Source organism: Electrona antarctica (genome assembly GCF_951216825.1).
Source record: "Electrona antarctica genome assembly, chromosome: 9".
In the NCBI taxonomy this organism is placed as follows: domain Eukaryota; kingdom Metazoa; phylum Chordata; class Actinopteri; order Myctophiformes; family Myctophidae; genus Electrona; species Electrona antarctica.
The window spans coordinates 14,751,128-14,766,402 of record NC_136790.1 but is presented as its reverse complement, the minus strand read 5'-3'; the positions used below and the strand labels follow the sequence as shown (position 1 = coordinate 14,766,402).

Genomic DNA, 15,275 nt, shown 5'->3' with positions numbered 1-15,275 from the left:
TGTCTTGTAGATTTTGTAGCAGCTACAAACACCGGGTGCCGCTTTGTATCTTCACGTCGCTGGCTACCGTTGAAAATGAATGGTAGCCTGTTAAATGGTGCATTTATATATAGTAAATGGTGCATTTATATAGCGCCTTTATCCAAGGCGTTTTACAGAGATTGTGCATTACATTCACCCATTCACACACTGATGGCGGCAGAAACCATGCAAGGCACCAAACAGCACATCAGGAGCAATTAGCGGTTCAGTGTCTTGCTCAAGGACACTTCGACACTAACTCTGGGGGAGCCCGGGTTCGAACTGGCAACCTTGTGTTGGTTACCATCCGGCCTCTCTACCCCTGAGCCACCGCCGCTACAAACACCGGGTGCCGCTTTGTACAGTGTCTTCACGTCGCTGGCTACCGTTGAAAATGAATGGTAGCCTGTTAGCCTTGTATCTTCACGTCGCTGGCTTCCGTTGAAAATGAATGGTAGCCTGTTAGCCTTGTATCTTCACGTCGCTGGCTTCCGTCGAAAATTAATGGTAGCCTGTGTGGTTTTGTAGCTGCCAGTGTAGAACTCCATTCGGGTCCATTCGGATTTACCTGTTCACTCTCAAAGTTGCCGGTCAATTTGGTTTGACCTGTACCCTACTACAGAGTTACTTACGGGTCCACTTGGTTTCACCTGTACCCTACAGCAGGGGTTCTCAACCTTTTTGGCCGGGGACCCCCAGAAATGCTTTGGCAACGTCTCGGGACCCCCGCCCCGCCCCCTCCCGACCCCCAATATAAATTGACTGCTACAATAACCTTAATAATAGAGACAATACACCATAAATAAATACTGAAACCATCATCATTAGGGAAGGTGTATGCATGTACTATGTGTACTATATGTAAATTCTTCATTTCCACTTTACAGCCATTCAGTTACAAAAAAAAAATCTTTTTTTCTTTTCTTTTTTTGAAAATAATTTGGGGACCCCCCAAAATAATTTGGCGACCCCTCGAGGGGTCGCGACCCACGGGTTGAGAACCCCTGCCCTACAGAGTTAAATTAACACTGTGGATTTCACCACTGTAGTAGGTGCTACTTGATATGTCTGTGTCAACATACATTTTAAAAAAAAAAGATATATATTTTTAATCATTTATGTACAATACCATGTTTAGAATGAATGGAATGGTTAGCCTTTGCTTTCAGCTTTTTTGTTTTGCAATATTTGCATATAAGCTTTTACTTTGTATTATTATAAATATAAAATACTACCTAGAGCGTTTATATTTATGCGCTTATGCAACTCTAAGTTAATGACGCTGCTTTTATATCCTTTTACTAGGTAAGACTGTATATTAAGGTTTTGTCTATAGTACATTATAATCACATTTACAATGCATTATAATGCAGTTATAAAGGGGCTTATGGCCAAAGAAATACCAACTAAATATAATAATATGCACTTATAAGGCGACCATAACACTCGTTATAAAAGTGTTTATTAAGGATCCCCATTAGTCTACACCGTAATGGAGACTACTCTTCCTGTAATAAGCGATTTGTGTGATAAGCGATTATAATGCATTGTAGACCCGCCCTTGATATAAAGTCTTACCTTATTTTCAGGTGTGTGACCCCCCCACACACACGCACGCAAACAGACACCCACCCACACCCACACACACACACCCACCCACACACACACACACACCCACCCACACACACACCCCAGAGCAAATAGGGACGTACTGTAGATCAAACACGTTGATAACCTATAGTTGTCTAAAATGCATTTGTTTTGACCGTCATTCTACTAATTCTGAAATTAGTAGAATGACCTCCCCCCCCTACATTCCTGCAGAAAATGTCGGCCTCTTCATTTCTCTTATAATGCTAGAGGAAATATTAGGAACTGTCCCACAACTTCAAAGCATATAGTATGTAAATGTGCCCTGTGTTTACCAAAACAATACATATTGTCTACCCAGCATTTCCCTCTATAGCAGCAGCCACTACAGATATTTAGTAAAGCTTCTGTACAACTATATACAACGACTTTGTGAGATCAACCTTCACACTTTCACATCGGTATCGGCGAATATGCCAGTCTTAACCACCGATCCGACATAGGGGTAAGGGGTTGACCGACTTGACACTATGGCAGGTAAATCAAATCTTGGGGCATGTGGAATTTGCACATTTGAGTGAGGAGTCTGCTATAAACACAACACGAGATATATATATATATATAGCTAGATAGCTATAAACATAACACGAAATATCTGTCTCTAAATAAACACCGCCGCTCTGCTCCGTCCATAGCGTTGGCTTTTCTTTTATTATAAATATGATTCTCTGCTATCGGTATTCGGTATCGGCTAACACAGAAATTGTGGTATCGGGATCGGATCGGGAACGATACAAGTGTATCGGGACATCCCTATTTGAGACACATTCCTAGACGGTTTGAAATGAGATTCAAATCTGATCTCTAAAGATGTGTCTCAGAGTGATATAAACACACAATACAGTTTCAGTTAGTTGTTGATTTTGTGCAAAGCCTAGTTTTTAATTTATTTCACTTAACCCATTCTACTGCCTTCTAAATCAGTACTTCTAACGTTTTCCATATATATATATATATATATACACACACACAATTATTTTCCGCATTTTTATTTATTATACTATTTTATTTTTTTGCCATCCATTGTTTTGTAGGCTCGGATACTGAAGCCCAATGTATAGACTATTTACTGTTGCTCGCCGGAAATAGCCGATGACCACAGCAAATAATGCAGATCGACTACTGTATGTCTGAAATGAATACAAACAAATCTGTTCTGATCACTTTCCACTAACAGTGGACAGTCAGTCCTAAAGGTCAGATTTGTGGCTTCAAAACAGGTCTGTGGTGGAAACCAGTGAATGGGTGACGTCACGGCTCCCTTAGATCTGAGAGAAAAATGGGATTTGCCAAGCAATGTAAACAAAGTCTTTGTCAAGACTAGTAAACTGCCTTAAATGATGTATGATTGATTGTATGTAGGCTACATGAAGCCTTTTAAATTGTGCATGCGCCATGCGGTCTGTTTTATCTCTATTTAAGTGTTGCTGTTTCTTTTGTTTTCTTTCATCTTTTTTTTCCTGTGAAGCTCAGGTATAATATATGAACCATTAACAATGTGCAGAACAGTGATTTTTTTTTCTTTTTCCTATAGAATACAAAAAATAAATCATCAGTCGACAATCCACATCTACCAATGCAAATAAATGCGATAAGCCCCACGTGAAGCGTTGCTTTGTCTGTCATTGCATTGTGTTTTGTAGTGACCAGGCTGCAAGTATTAGGTACTGGATTTAGTGACCAGGCTGCAAGCATCAGGTACTGAATGTTGTTAGTGACCAGGCTGCAAGCATCAGGTACTGGATTTAGTGACCAGGCTGCAAGCATCAGGTACTGTATTTAGTGACCAGGCTGCAAGCATCAGGTACTGTATTTAGTGACCATGCTGCAAGCATCAGGTACTGGATTTAGTGACCAGGCTGCAAGCATCAGGTACTGAATGTTGTTAGTGACCAGGCTGCAAGCATCAGGTACTGAATGTTAGTGACCAGGCTGCAAGCATCAGGTACTGGATTTAGTGTCCAGGCTGCAAGCATCAGGTACTGGATTTAGTGACCAGGCTGCAAGCATCAGGTACTGAATGTTGTTAGACGTTAGTGACCAGGCTGCAAGCATCAGGCACTGAATGTTGTTAGTGACCAGGCTACAAGCATCGGGTCCTGACTTGAAGCCAATGAGGATGTCATTGAAACAATGCAGTTCTTCTCATTCATGGCCTGCCCTAGAACACCTTCCCAAACACTGGGTCGGGACCCATTTTTTGCGTTGCGGAACATTTCATATGTTTAAACATCAATTCAAAACAATTCCAACATTATTCAAAAGCATTTGATTAAGAAAAAAACTGTTAATACATTTTAAAAAGGTTTAATTAGTAGTGAAAATAGCCAATCTACAAGCTCACAACGCGAGACGCATTGTGAGCTTGTAGATCTGCTATTTCTCTTTTGGCTCATGGGATAGTTTGATAAAATAGCCTCCAAAACAAATGGGATTTGCCAAGCAATGTAAACAAAGTCTTTGTCAAGACTAGTAAACTGCCTTAAATGATGTATGATTGATTGTATGTAGGCTACATGAAGCCTTTTAAATTGTGCATGCGGTCTGTTTTATCTCTATTTAAGTGTTGCTGTTTCTTTTGTTTTCTTTCATCTTTTTTTTCCTGTGAAGCTCAGGTATAATATATGAACCATTAACAATGTGCAGAACAGTGATTTTTTTTTCTTTTTCCTATAGAATACAAAAAATAAATCATCAGTCGACAATCCACATCTACCAATGCAAATAAATGCGATAAGCCCCACGTGAAGCGTTGCTTTGTCTGTCATTGCATTGTGTTTTGTAGTGACCAGGCTGCAAGTATTAGGTACTGGATTTAGTGACCAGGCTGCAAGCATCAGGTACTGAATGTTGTTAGTGACCAGGCTGCAAGCATCAGGTACTGGATTTAGTGACCAGGCTGCAAGCATCAGGTACTGTATTTAGTGACCAGGCTGCAAGCATCAGGTACTGTATTTAGTGACCATGCTGCAAGCATCAGGTACTGGATTTAGTGACCAGGCTGCAAGCATCAGGTACTGAATGTTGTTAGTGACCAGGCTGCAAGCATCAGGTACTGAATGTTAGTGACCAGGCTGCAAGCATCAGGTACTGGATTTAGTGTCCAGGCTGCAAGCATCAGGTACTGGATTTAGTGACCAGGCTGCAAGCATCAGGTACTGAATGTTGTTAGACGTTAGTGACCAGGCTGCAAGCATCAGGCACTGAATGTTGTTAGTGACCAGGCTGCAAGCATCGGGTCCTGACTTGAAGCCAATGAGGATGTCATTGAAACAATGCAGTTCTTCTCATTCATGGCCTGCCCTAGAACACCTTCCCAAACACTGGGTCGGGACCCATTTTTTGCGTTGCGGAACATTTCATATGTTTAAACATCAATTCAAAACAATTCCAACATTATTCAAAAGCATTTGATTAAGAAAAAAACTGTTAATACATTTTAAAAAGGTTTAATTAGTAGTGAAAATAGCCAATCTACAAGCTCACAACGCGAGACGCATTGTGAGCTTGTAGATCTGCTATTTCTCTTTTGGCTCATGGGATAGTTTGATAAAATAGCCTCCAAAACAAATGGGATTTGCCAAGCAATGTAAACAAAGTCTTTGTCAAGACTAGTAAACTGCCTTAAATGATGTATGATTGATTGTATGTAGGCTACATGAAGCCTTTTAAATTGTGCATGCGGTCTGTTTTATCTCTATTTAAGTGTTGCTGTTTCTTTTGTTTTCTTTCATCTTTTTTTTCCTGTGAAGCTCAGGTATAATATATGAACCATTAACAATGTGCAGAACAGTGATTTTTTTTTCTTTTTCCTATAGAATACAAAAAATAAATCATCAGTCGACAATCCACATCTACCAATGCAAATAAATGCGATAAGCCCCACGTGAAGCGTTGCTTTGTCTGTCATTGCATTGTGTTTTGTAGTGACCAGGCTGCAAGTATTAGGTACTGGATTTAGTGACCAGGCTGCAAGCATCAGGTACTGAATGTTGTTAGTGACCAGGCTGCAAGCATCAGGTACTGGATTTAGTGACCAGGCTGCAAGCATCAGGTACTGTATTTAGTGACCAGGCTGCAAGCATCAGGTACTGTATTTAGTGACCAGGCTGCAAGCATCAGGTACTGGATTTAGTGACCAGGCTGCAAGCATCAGGTACTGGATTTAGTGACCAGGCTGCAAGCATCAGGTACTGAATGTTGTTAGTGACCAGGCTGCAAGCATCAGGTACTGAATGTTGTTAGTGACCAGGCTGCAAGCATCAGGTACTGGATTTAGTGACCAGGCTGCAAGCATCAGGTACTGGATTTAGTGACCAGGCTGCAAGCATCAGGTACTGAATGTTGTTAGTGACCAGGCTGCAAGCATCAGGTACTGGATTTAGTGACCAGGCTGCAAGCATCAGGTACTGTATTTAGTGACCAGGCTGCAAGCATCAGGTACTGGATTTAGTGACCAGGCTGCAAGCATCAGGTACTGAATGTTGTTAGTGACCAGGCTGCAAGCATCAGGTACTGGATTTAGTGACCAGGCTGAAAGCATCAGGTACTGGATTTAGTGACCAGGCTGCAAGCATCAGGTACTGAATGTTGTTAGACGTTAGTGACCAGGCTGCAAGCATCAGGCACTGAATGTTGTTAGTGACCAGGCTGCAAGCATCGGGTCCTGACTTGAAGCCAATGAGGATGTCATTGAAACAATGCAGTTCTTCTCATTCATGGCCTGCCCTAGAACACCTTCCCAAACACTGGGTCGGGACCCATTTTTTGCGTTGCGGAACATTTCATATGTTTAAACATCAATTCAAAACAATTCCAACATTATTCAAAAGCATTTGATTAAAAAAAAATCTGTTAATACATTTTAAAAAGGTTTAATTAGTAGTGAAAATAGCCAATCTACAAGCTCACAACGCGAGACGCATTGTGAGCTTGTAGATCTGCTATTTCTCTTTTGGCTCATGGGATAGTTTGATAAAATAGCCTCCAATGCTAGGACCCTGCATTACTTTATGAGCAGTACATCCATGTAGACAAATTATGTGATGACAACGGGGCTACCGGAGGGGGTCACCAACAAGACTACTAAAATGGATGTTATACCGGTATATATTTTTTAAATGATGAAAATGAACACTAATTTTTGATTGATTGAATACTTTATTAGACAAAAAAAATGAAACTGCACAGATCGTACATAAACACTTGGGCTCAATGGATAACACAAATGTCATGGGGACTTGTTTTGATTGTGGTCCTCATTAATGGGGACTTGTTTTGATTGTGGTCCTCATTACTGTTGCGAAGGGGACTTTTTGGGAGTGCAGTGCACGACACCGGGCACTGCACTCCCTGTGGTGGTGTGGAACGTGTGTGTCGAATTTGAAGTCTGTGGGGCGAACGGTTCTCGAGTTGCGTGGATTACAGACGTACACACAGAGACGTGGTGCATTTATAGTTATTATCGTACTTGTTTGTGTTCAGACTGCTGCGTTGTGTGATTGTCATTGCCATTCAGGATTACAATGATCATTCTGTCTGCACGACAACACAGATGGGGAAATTATGTTGTCACTAACAACTTCTCCCCTGTTGAAATCCTCCTATCTTCAGATGCACATTTTAACCAAAGCAACTGTACACATTAAGGACTTGACCCCATATGAGTCATCATGTGTCTCCGTAGTGTACACCTTTGATTAAAGCTTGTGTCACAAACGCTGCAGGTAAAAGGTTTTTCCCCTGTATGAGTCATGGTGTGTTTTTGAAGATCACCCTTCTGACAGAAGCCTTTGCCACACATTTGACAAGTGAAGGGCTTTTCCCCTGTATGTCTCATGTGTATTTTCAGATTACCTGCCATACTAAAGCCTTTGCCACAAACACTGCAAGAATAAGGTTTTTCCCCTGTGTGAGTCCTGGTGTGTATTTTAAGTTCACGCTTTCGACAGAAGCCTTTGCCACACATTTGACAAGATAAGAGCTTTTCCCCCGTATGTGTCATCATATGCATTTTTAAATTAACTGTTTGACTGAAGCCTTTGCCACAAACGCTGCATGTAAAAGGTCTTTCCCCTGTATGAGTCCTGCTGTGTATGTTTAGATGAGACTTGTTATAAAAGCCTTTGCCACAAATTTCACAAGTTAAGGGCTTTTCCCCTGCATGCGTCATCATGTGTATTCGTAGTGTATACATTCGGTTAAAGCCTTTGTCACAAACGCTGCAGGTAAAAGGTTTTTCCCCTGTATGAATCATGCTGTGTTTTAAGGGCTTTTCCCCTGTATGTGTCATCATGTGTATTCGTAAGTAACACTTTCGTTTAAAGCCTTTGTCACAAACACTGCAGGTATAAGGATTTTCCCCTGTGTGTGTCATCATGTGAATTTGTAGTGTATACTTTCGGTTAAAGCCTTTGTCACAAACGCTGCAGATAAAGGGTTTTTCCCCTGTATGCGTCATGCTGTGTGTTTTTAGTGCACTCGGTTTACTAAAGCCTTTGTCACAAACGCTGCAGATAAAGGGTTTTTCCCCTGTATGCGTCACGCTGTGTGTTTTTAGGGCACTCGGTTTACTACAGCCTCTGCCACAAACCGGACTGCTCGCGGAGTGAGTTTGGTTTGATGAGTTCAGGCCCTGGGACGGCTTGCTAAAAGACAAGCTGGGAACATTTTGCGTCTGGTGTGATTTCAGTGTGTTTAAGGCTGACTGAGCTTCCCTGGTCTCTTCCCAATGCTCATCTCTGCCGTCGGTGTCAGATTCTGAACAGTGTGAAGAGGGGAGCGCCTCATCTCTGCCATCGGTGTCAGATTCTGAACAGTGTGAAGAGGGGAGCGCCTCATCTCTGCCATCGGTGTCAGATTCTGAACAGTGTGAAGAGGGGAGCTGGTCATCACTAGTTAGTTGTGAGGTTCCACTGTATTTTATTTTCATGTGTTCAGTTGAGGTGCTGGCTAGAAGCTCTGCCCCTCTGTTTTCGTCATCCTCACTTGTCCCTGCTAGTAATGTCATTGTTGACGCATCAGCCTCCTTTGGTCCTTGAAGCAGCTCCTCCTGTGTCTCTTTTATCCGTGAAGGCTCCGGCTCCTCCTGTTCCAGACTGGGGCTCCTGTCCTGCTTTTCAGGCGAAACCTCCTCTTTACACACAGGCAGGAGCAGGAAGTCTAGGCAGAAGGGTAAAACATTGAATGTTTGAACTTAACATTGTATCCGTCTCTGTTCAAGTTGTTCCAACTGTGTGTAACTACGTTGCCATCAACTTGCAGAGAGAAAAACGCATTTGTTAGCATGAAGTTCTGTTCTTGCAACAAAGTGAGTCATCAACAACAACAAAAAAATCAATATACATGATCCTAACCCTGCGACATACTAGCGCTAGCGTTGTCATGTCTAGGGGGTGTACTTGTACATCAAGCTGCCTATGCTCTGGGATTTTTCTGCCATAAAGTTATACTATTTGGAGTTACGTCACAGCAAGGGAAAGCACGACTCAAACCCAAAGTGTAAATTGCTTAGAGTTGTTCTAAAACCAGATTATTATTATTATGGTAAACTCTATGTAGAACATCCTTCATAGTGTTGTCCAGTAAAGCGCCGTTTTACATTCACCACTCACGTTTTGGGATATTGGGGATAACAATGACGGCATTGTGACACGGTAGAGTGACAGGTTCCTCTTTAATCTGTGGAGATTGTGGTTCCTCCTTGACCAGACTGGGGCTCCTCTCCTCATGCTCAGGGGGAACCTCTTTACACACAGACAGAAGGAGGAGAGTCAGCACAACAACTCAAGAGTTTTTCATATTGGACGTCATTAGTCTCCTACTTAACCCATTTAGACCTGAGATCAGATTCTAAAAATGTCTTCTACATCCTGACAGTTTTCTGAAAAAGCTATGTTTCTATGTCAGTCGTTCTTCGATTTTTCAAAAATAGCAGACCTACATCTGCTATTTTTCAATAGCTAAAGCATAACATAATGCTAACACCAAAAGGGGTTCCCGCCCAAAATGGGTTAAGAGTTCCATTAGTATCACTGAAGTAAAGTGAAAGGTTGGCCAGTAGATTTACTCTCTTGTCAAACGATCAACTTCATCTGCCTAATAGATAAACAGACAGACATTGTCATTGTGCTCAAAGAATATTGAAAAGACTGTTTAGTAACTAATCTGCAGTGTGCGAAATACAAGTTCAAGGAATAAAAGGCACTATTAGAATATAAATTGAATAAATACAAGGACATGAGACAATGTGAGCTAAACAGTAGGACGGTGGACAAGTAGCAGCATCTGGCTGCAATGTGCAATATTTAATGTGGTCCAACAGTGACACCTAAAGGTGTTTTTCAGTCAGTGTCAGTGGAGGGAAATAAGCTGTTTTTCTGCCTGTTTCTGCCTTTTTTTTTAAATATATATTTTTATCCCACGATTTTGTAACCCATTTTTCACCCCTGTGTCAATTATCTAATGTGATCCTGGGCTCTACACACCCTCCGCCAACCTAGTCCCCATATATGGGGGACATGGGGAGAACTCATGCTTCCTTCATGCCTGAGTGTCCAAGTTGCTCCTTTACACCTGACAGGGGGGAGTTTACCTGGTTGGACGTAGCGCGTGGAAGGAACACGTTATTCCAACCAGTTCCTTTCCCCTCCATCAGGCGCCCTGGCTGGCCAGGGGGAGGCAGTTTAGAGATCAGGGTTACTGCATGTTTTTTGTGAGGGTACCACTACCTACCCTAGGCGACACGGGGAGAACATGCAAACTCCACACAGAAAGGCCCTTTCGCCAACCTGATGACGCGGAGGAGGAAACACGCCACCAGCACCCACAGCGTCCCGAGCGGGAATCGAACCCAGGACCTTCTAGCTGTGAGGTGACAGCACTACCAACTGTGCCACCGTGCCCCCTTTGTTTCTGCTTTTTCATTGCCCAGACTCTAGTACCCTGTTCCAGAGGAGGATAAGTAAATATATTGATGCCTTATCAGATGTCACACTGATAAGAATCAGTATGGGCGCGCAGGCCGGCACCAAAAGCCACAGGAAGGGTGGCGTGTCGGTTAAAAGGAATATCAAAGATCTAAATAATGAATCAAGCAACTTAAAAACTGTCCAGGGTGTTCACAAAAGCCTGAGTAGAAATGACCGCAAATATGTTTGGAAGTAAAATATGTTGTAATATACAGTACAGCTTGTGGAACATCCTTCATGATGCTACAGGTAAAACAAAACAAAAGGTAAAACATTTTAAATGTATTTATTTACTTACTTATTAATTTACCAGGGACATAATATGCAATTAAAACATTTCAGTATTCACATCCATGTAAATGAGTCACTCAATTCAGTAGATATATTAATATTCCAATGATGGGAGTCAGTCTCTATAGTAAGAGAGAAGACGTTCACACTCACGTGTCGGGATATTGGGGATAACGATGAAGGCATCCTGACATGGTAGAGCGACAGGTTCCTCTTTAATCTCCTTGAGCAGACTGGAGCTCCTCTCATGTTCAGGGGAAACCTCTTTACACACAGACTGGAGCTCCTCTCATGTTCAGGGGAAACCTCTTTACACACAGACAGACGGAAAGGATCAGCACAACATCCCAAAGGGATTGTTATTCAGGGACCGATCGGATTAACCTCCAGGGCCCCTGGGCTGGTATTTTTTTGCGTGCGTGTGCGCAAACTTTTTGTGTTTTTATCATCTTTTTGACCTAAATTTAACAAAATCAACAGTCAGTAGAGGCTCCAGGAGCCCTTTCAGGGCCTCAAACCCAATACGGTGCGGTCCAATTTCCCCCGAAGGGCCCCTGAGAGCCAAGGGCCCAATGGCGAACACATTTCTTTACATTACTCGGCCCGAGTTTGAATCCCGGGCTTTACACATACATCACGCAAATCGGTATACAGTCTCTATAGTCATATCCCATATTCAATCCCGATAGGCTGATCCAAAGCTTGCAGGATTGGTCTGTTTCGAACAAATTGCCACGAATCATGAACACAGCGTGCGATTTCCGTGAAGTTACTGTATTACACGCACATTCCCACTAGGTCGAGGACAAAATGCCACTTACATTTTTTCAAATCAGCCTCACAGTGGCGCTATAACAGGCAAATTCTGATTTTTACCTATGACTGCACCAATCTGTGTACAACTTTGTATGCGCACTCCCTAGTCTAGGGACTACTCTAGGCTAAAGGCCAAGGCAAAACCTTTGCCCTGCATTTTTCACATCTGCCTGTTATAGCGCCACTATGAGACCGATTTTTTGCAAAACATTTATTTTTGTTGTTACAAAATAATATAATACAAAAACATACATAACATGTTTACATTACTCCAAACATCACAAACACTAACACTCCTATCCTCCTGGTGGAGACCTGTGCCCCGAGAGGCACCTTTTCTAGTTTGGCACGATCACCAATGTATTATATTGTCTCTTCATTGCCACAACAGTGATGTGGAAGGGCTTGCACAGAGTTCCATTGAAGTAAAGTAAAAAAAAGAATTAAAAAAAAGATTGATTGCAGGCTACTTGGTCTGATCTTTTTTCACTCTAGTCCACACCAAATCTCTTGAAAATGGAGGACCCTGATGCAAACAAGTCTTAAAGGAGCATTCAGTGATTTGGGTGATTTGGAAAAAACCCCGGTCCTTCCCGGTAACAAGATGTGCACATGCACGCTCTACAGTGGGGGGACACGCGACAGGCCAACAGCGCACCAAGGCCCACCCCGCTCGATCCTGATTGGAGGAAGGCCCCTCTCATCCTGATTGGATGAAGGCTTTGCCACCCAATGCCCAAACCGAAACTAGGGTTTTTTGACCCCAGGGGCTCACTGGGGACAGGGAGGAACTTCTTATATGGCCAGTACACTTTATAGTAGGGAGGATTATCCAAAAAATAAGTGATATTTGAATTAAGTGAAATCACTGAATATACCTTTAAGTGCTTTTCTGGTTTCATCAGTTTTTCGTATTGACTTCTTTCGTTTGAAATGTACCCATTCTACATCTACATACCAGTAATACAAATTTAAATCAATCAATCAATTATAAAAAAAAATATTCCCCCCTGATCGTTTACTTCCTGTTTACGTTGAGGGCTGCTCACTACACTACAGACTACTGGGAACTATTTCTTACGGGATTAAAACACGTCTTTATTGAAAACTAAGGACAAATACGTTGCACAAGAACTCCGGCAGCCTCTCTAACGTTTGGGACAAGGGGTAAGCACCTTATATTTTGCATTTTGTACACGTTGGGAGGGGACTTTAAACTCTCGTAGATACAGATCATCTACGAGTTTACATCTTATTATAGGCTAGAAAATGAAGCTTTGAACCAACCTGTTCTGTGTAGTTTGACGTGTGGCTGCAGCATCACGTGCAGCCGTTTGTTTTGTTTCCCCAGCAGAGTTTCTAGTGTCTCCATCTCTCGCCCCAACACAAACACTCTGGCATTGTGCTTCACACAGTAAACGTGATCAACAACACCACGCTGTTTTAAGTGTCAAGCATACACACATGGCGCAGTAAAGTATCCAGGCACTGTTGGCTTTCGCCCCCTGATGGAGGGGTGTGTGTATTGTCACTCAGACTGTGGTGAAAGAAGACTATTACTTTTACTTGTGTAGTATCAATACAGCAATGCAGAAATAAATACTCTGTTTACTTTGTTGTGTACAAGTAATCTCTACTCCTCATGTAGAATGTCCCATTTTAAATGTTTGTATAATGATTTTGAAATGACAGATATACAAGCTCACAGAGAGAGAAATAAAAGGCACTATGTTTCAAGCTTAGAGCTTGTAATTGAAGTGACAGGTCTATTGTTTTATCGGCATTGTTTGCATATTAATTTTTTGCATAAATGAATAAATTAAAAAAAAATGTTTGATTAATTAAATCTTAATCCCAAAAGCGTGTAATTGAATGTTTTGGAATATTATCATATTCTAAAGGAATGTGGAATATGCTAATTATCTAAACGCTGCACTATTGTGCGGATGTTTAAATATTTATTATAAAGTTAATCCCTTCTCCTGAGAGGATAAACCCTCTCTCCTGTTCCCACACATACACACACCCCCACACACACACCCATCACCACCCCCACCCACCCCACCCATCCAATCCACCCCTCTCCTCCTGTCCCCATCCCCTCCCTCCACCCTTGTATACATTCGCTTGTACGGGTGTGTGTGTGTGTGTATGTGTGTGTGTGTGTGTGTGTGTGTATGTGTGTGTGTGCGTATGTGTGTGTATGTATGTGTATGTGTGTGTGTATGTGTGTGTGTGTGTGAGCGAGTGCTTAATCACCTTTGTTATTCAAATTCCCAAACAGGCCATCTAAAATCCGCTATCCCCGCAGCATCCAAACCCTGCATTTTGGTTCTACCTGTTTGTGATCGAAGCGCTAGTGACATTGGGGGGGTTTCCCCCACCTTCTCACAGCAGGCGCTCTTTCATGACTTCTATCAAAGACCACGGGATGCGCTTCACGCCTCCGTAGCATCTTCTTGCGATTTAAAAACAAAACCCCCCTGTCATTACGTCCCCCATCAACGTGAGAATTTCTATTGATTTCAGCGCGTCACCAAGCGGCTTTCCCGTCCCAGCGAGCACAGCTGGGTCTGAGCTTTTTTTTCTCTTCGCCTATTCGTCAAAGAGTGAGCTAATTGTATGCACAACGCGCAACCACTATTTATCATTTAGAAGTTAAGGGTTTTCCCAAGTCAGACGCACAGCGCTTCTTATATAATACGAGCGAGCAGTTCGCAGCCGCTCCATCCATTCATTTCTACAAACGCCTAAAACGTTTTCTTCGATATCAGCATCATCACCACAGCACCAGATGAACACACAAGCTCAACCGCTTTTTTTCAACTCTGGTGTTTTTTTCAACACCATCGATCACCAACCCAACCTACTCGTCGAAACCCGAGTCGGTAGACTTCTCTCTGGGGAGAGATATCGCTGCATGAGTGTTAACAGGGAAGCGAATGGGATGATGAATCACGTATACCCCACGGTCATCGCCTCCCCAGGATATAATCACCTAACCTCTCGAGCCATAGAGATATTCTCGGCGGAGAAAGAGGAATGGAAACGCCGCATGATTTCACCGTTGGAGAAAAAGGATTGGACACTTCAGAAGAATTCCCCAAAATCTCGTACCGTACGCCGTCTTGCAATTGCTACATTGGAATTGATGATTTTCACCAAAATTAATGTGGAGCCTCTTCGCGAACTTAAAGATTTCGCTTCGCACGATGAAGTCAACGAGGCGTTGTCTCATGCTATTCATCAAGTCATCATTGATCACCATTTGGACCTAGACGAGGATGAGATCATGTTTGAACTGCCAACCCTTTTTGAGAGGGTATTCGTCACCAGAATGGAGCTACTGATTTCAACCATCGACGTTCTAAAAGACGAGCTTGTTCTTACCGGGGGCAAAATTGCCAGGCCCTTCAACCAAGATCTAGCTAAAAAAGCATTCACCCGTCTCACCCAGGAATATCTCAAGTCCCCCACTTTTTTGGAAGATTTTCCAAAGGAGATTAGTGAAATGATTATTCACGAAGT

The 15,275-nt window shown here is 42.4% G+C and overlaps 1 long non-coding RNA gene across 2 annotated transcripts; it reads right to left on the bottom strand.

Moving 5' to 3' along the window:
- Nucleotides 1-6,886: 6,886 nt before the first annotated feature.
- On the bottom strand, nucleotides 6,887-13,167 carry LOC306929376. Of its 2 annotated transcripts, none has more exons than XR_013790776.1 (4): nucleotides 13,035-13,167; nucleotides 11,085-11,239; nucleotides 9,285-9,416; nucleotides 6,887-8,832 (listed from the first exon to the last, which is right to left on the bottom strand). It is a non-coding gene; the product is annotated as an uncharacterized lncRNA (long non-coding RNA). The 2 variants fall into 2 exon arrangements; XR_013790777.1 differs by having other exon boundaries at nucleotides 11,085-11,195; nucleotides 13,035-13,142.
- Nucleotides 13,168-15,275: the final 2,108 nt, after the last annotated feature.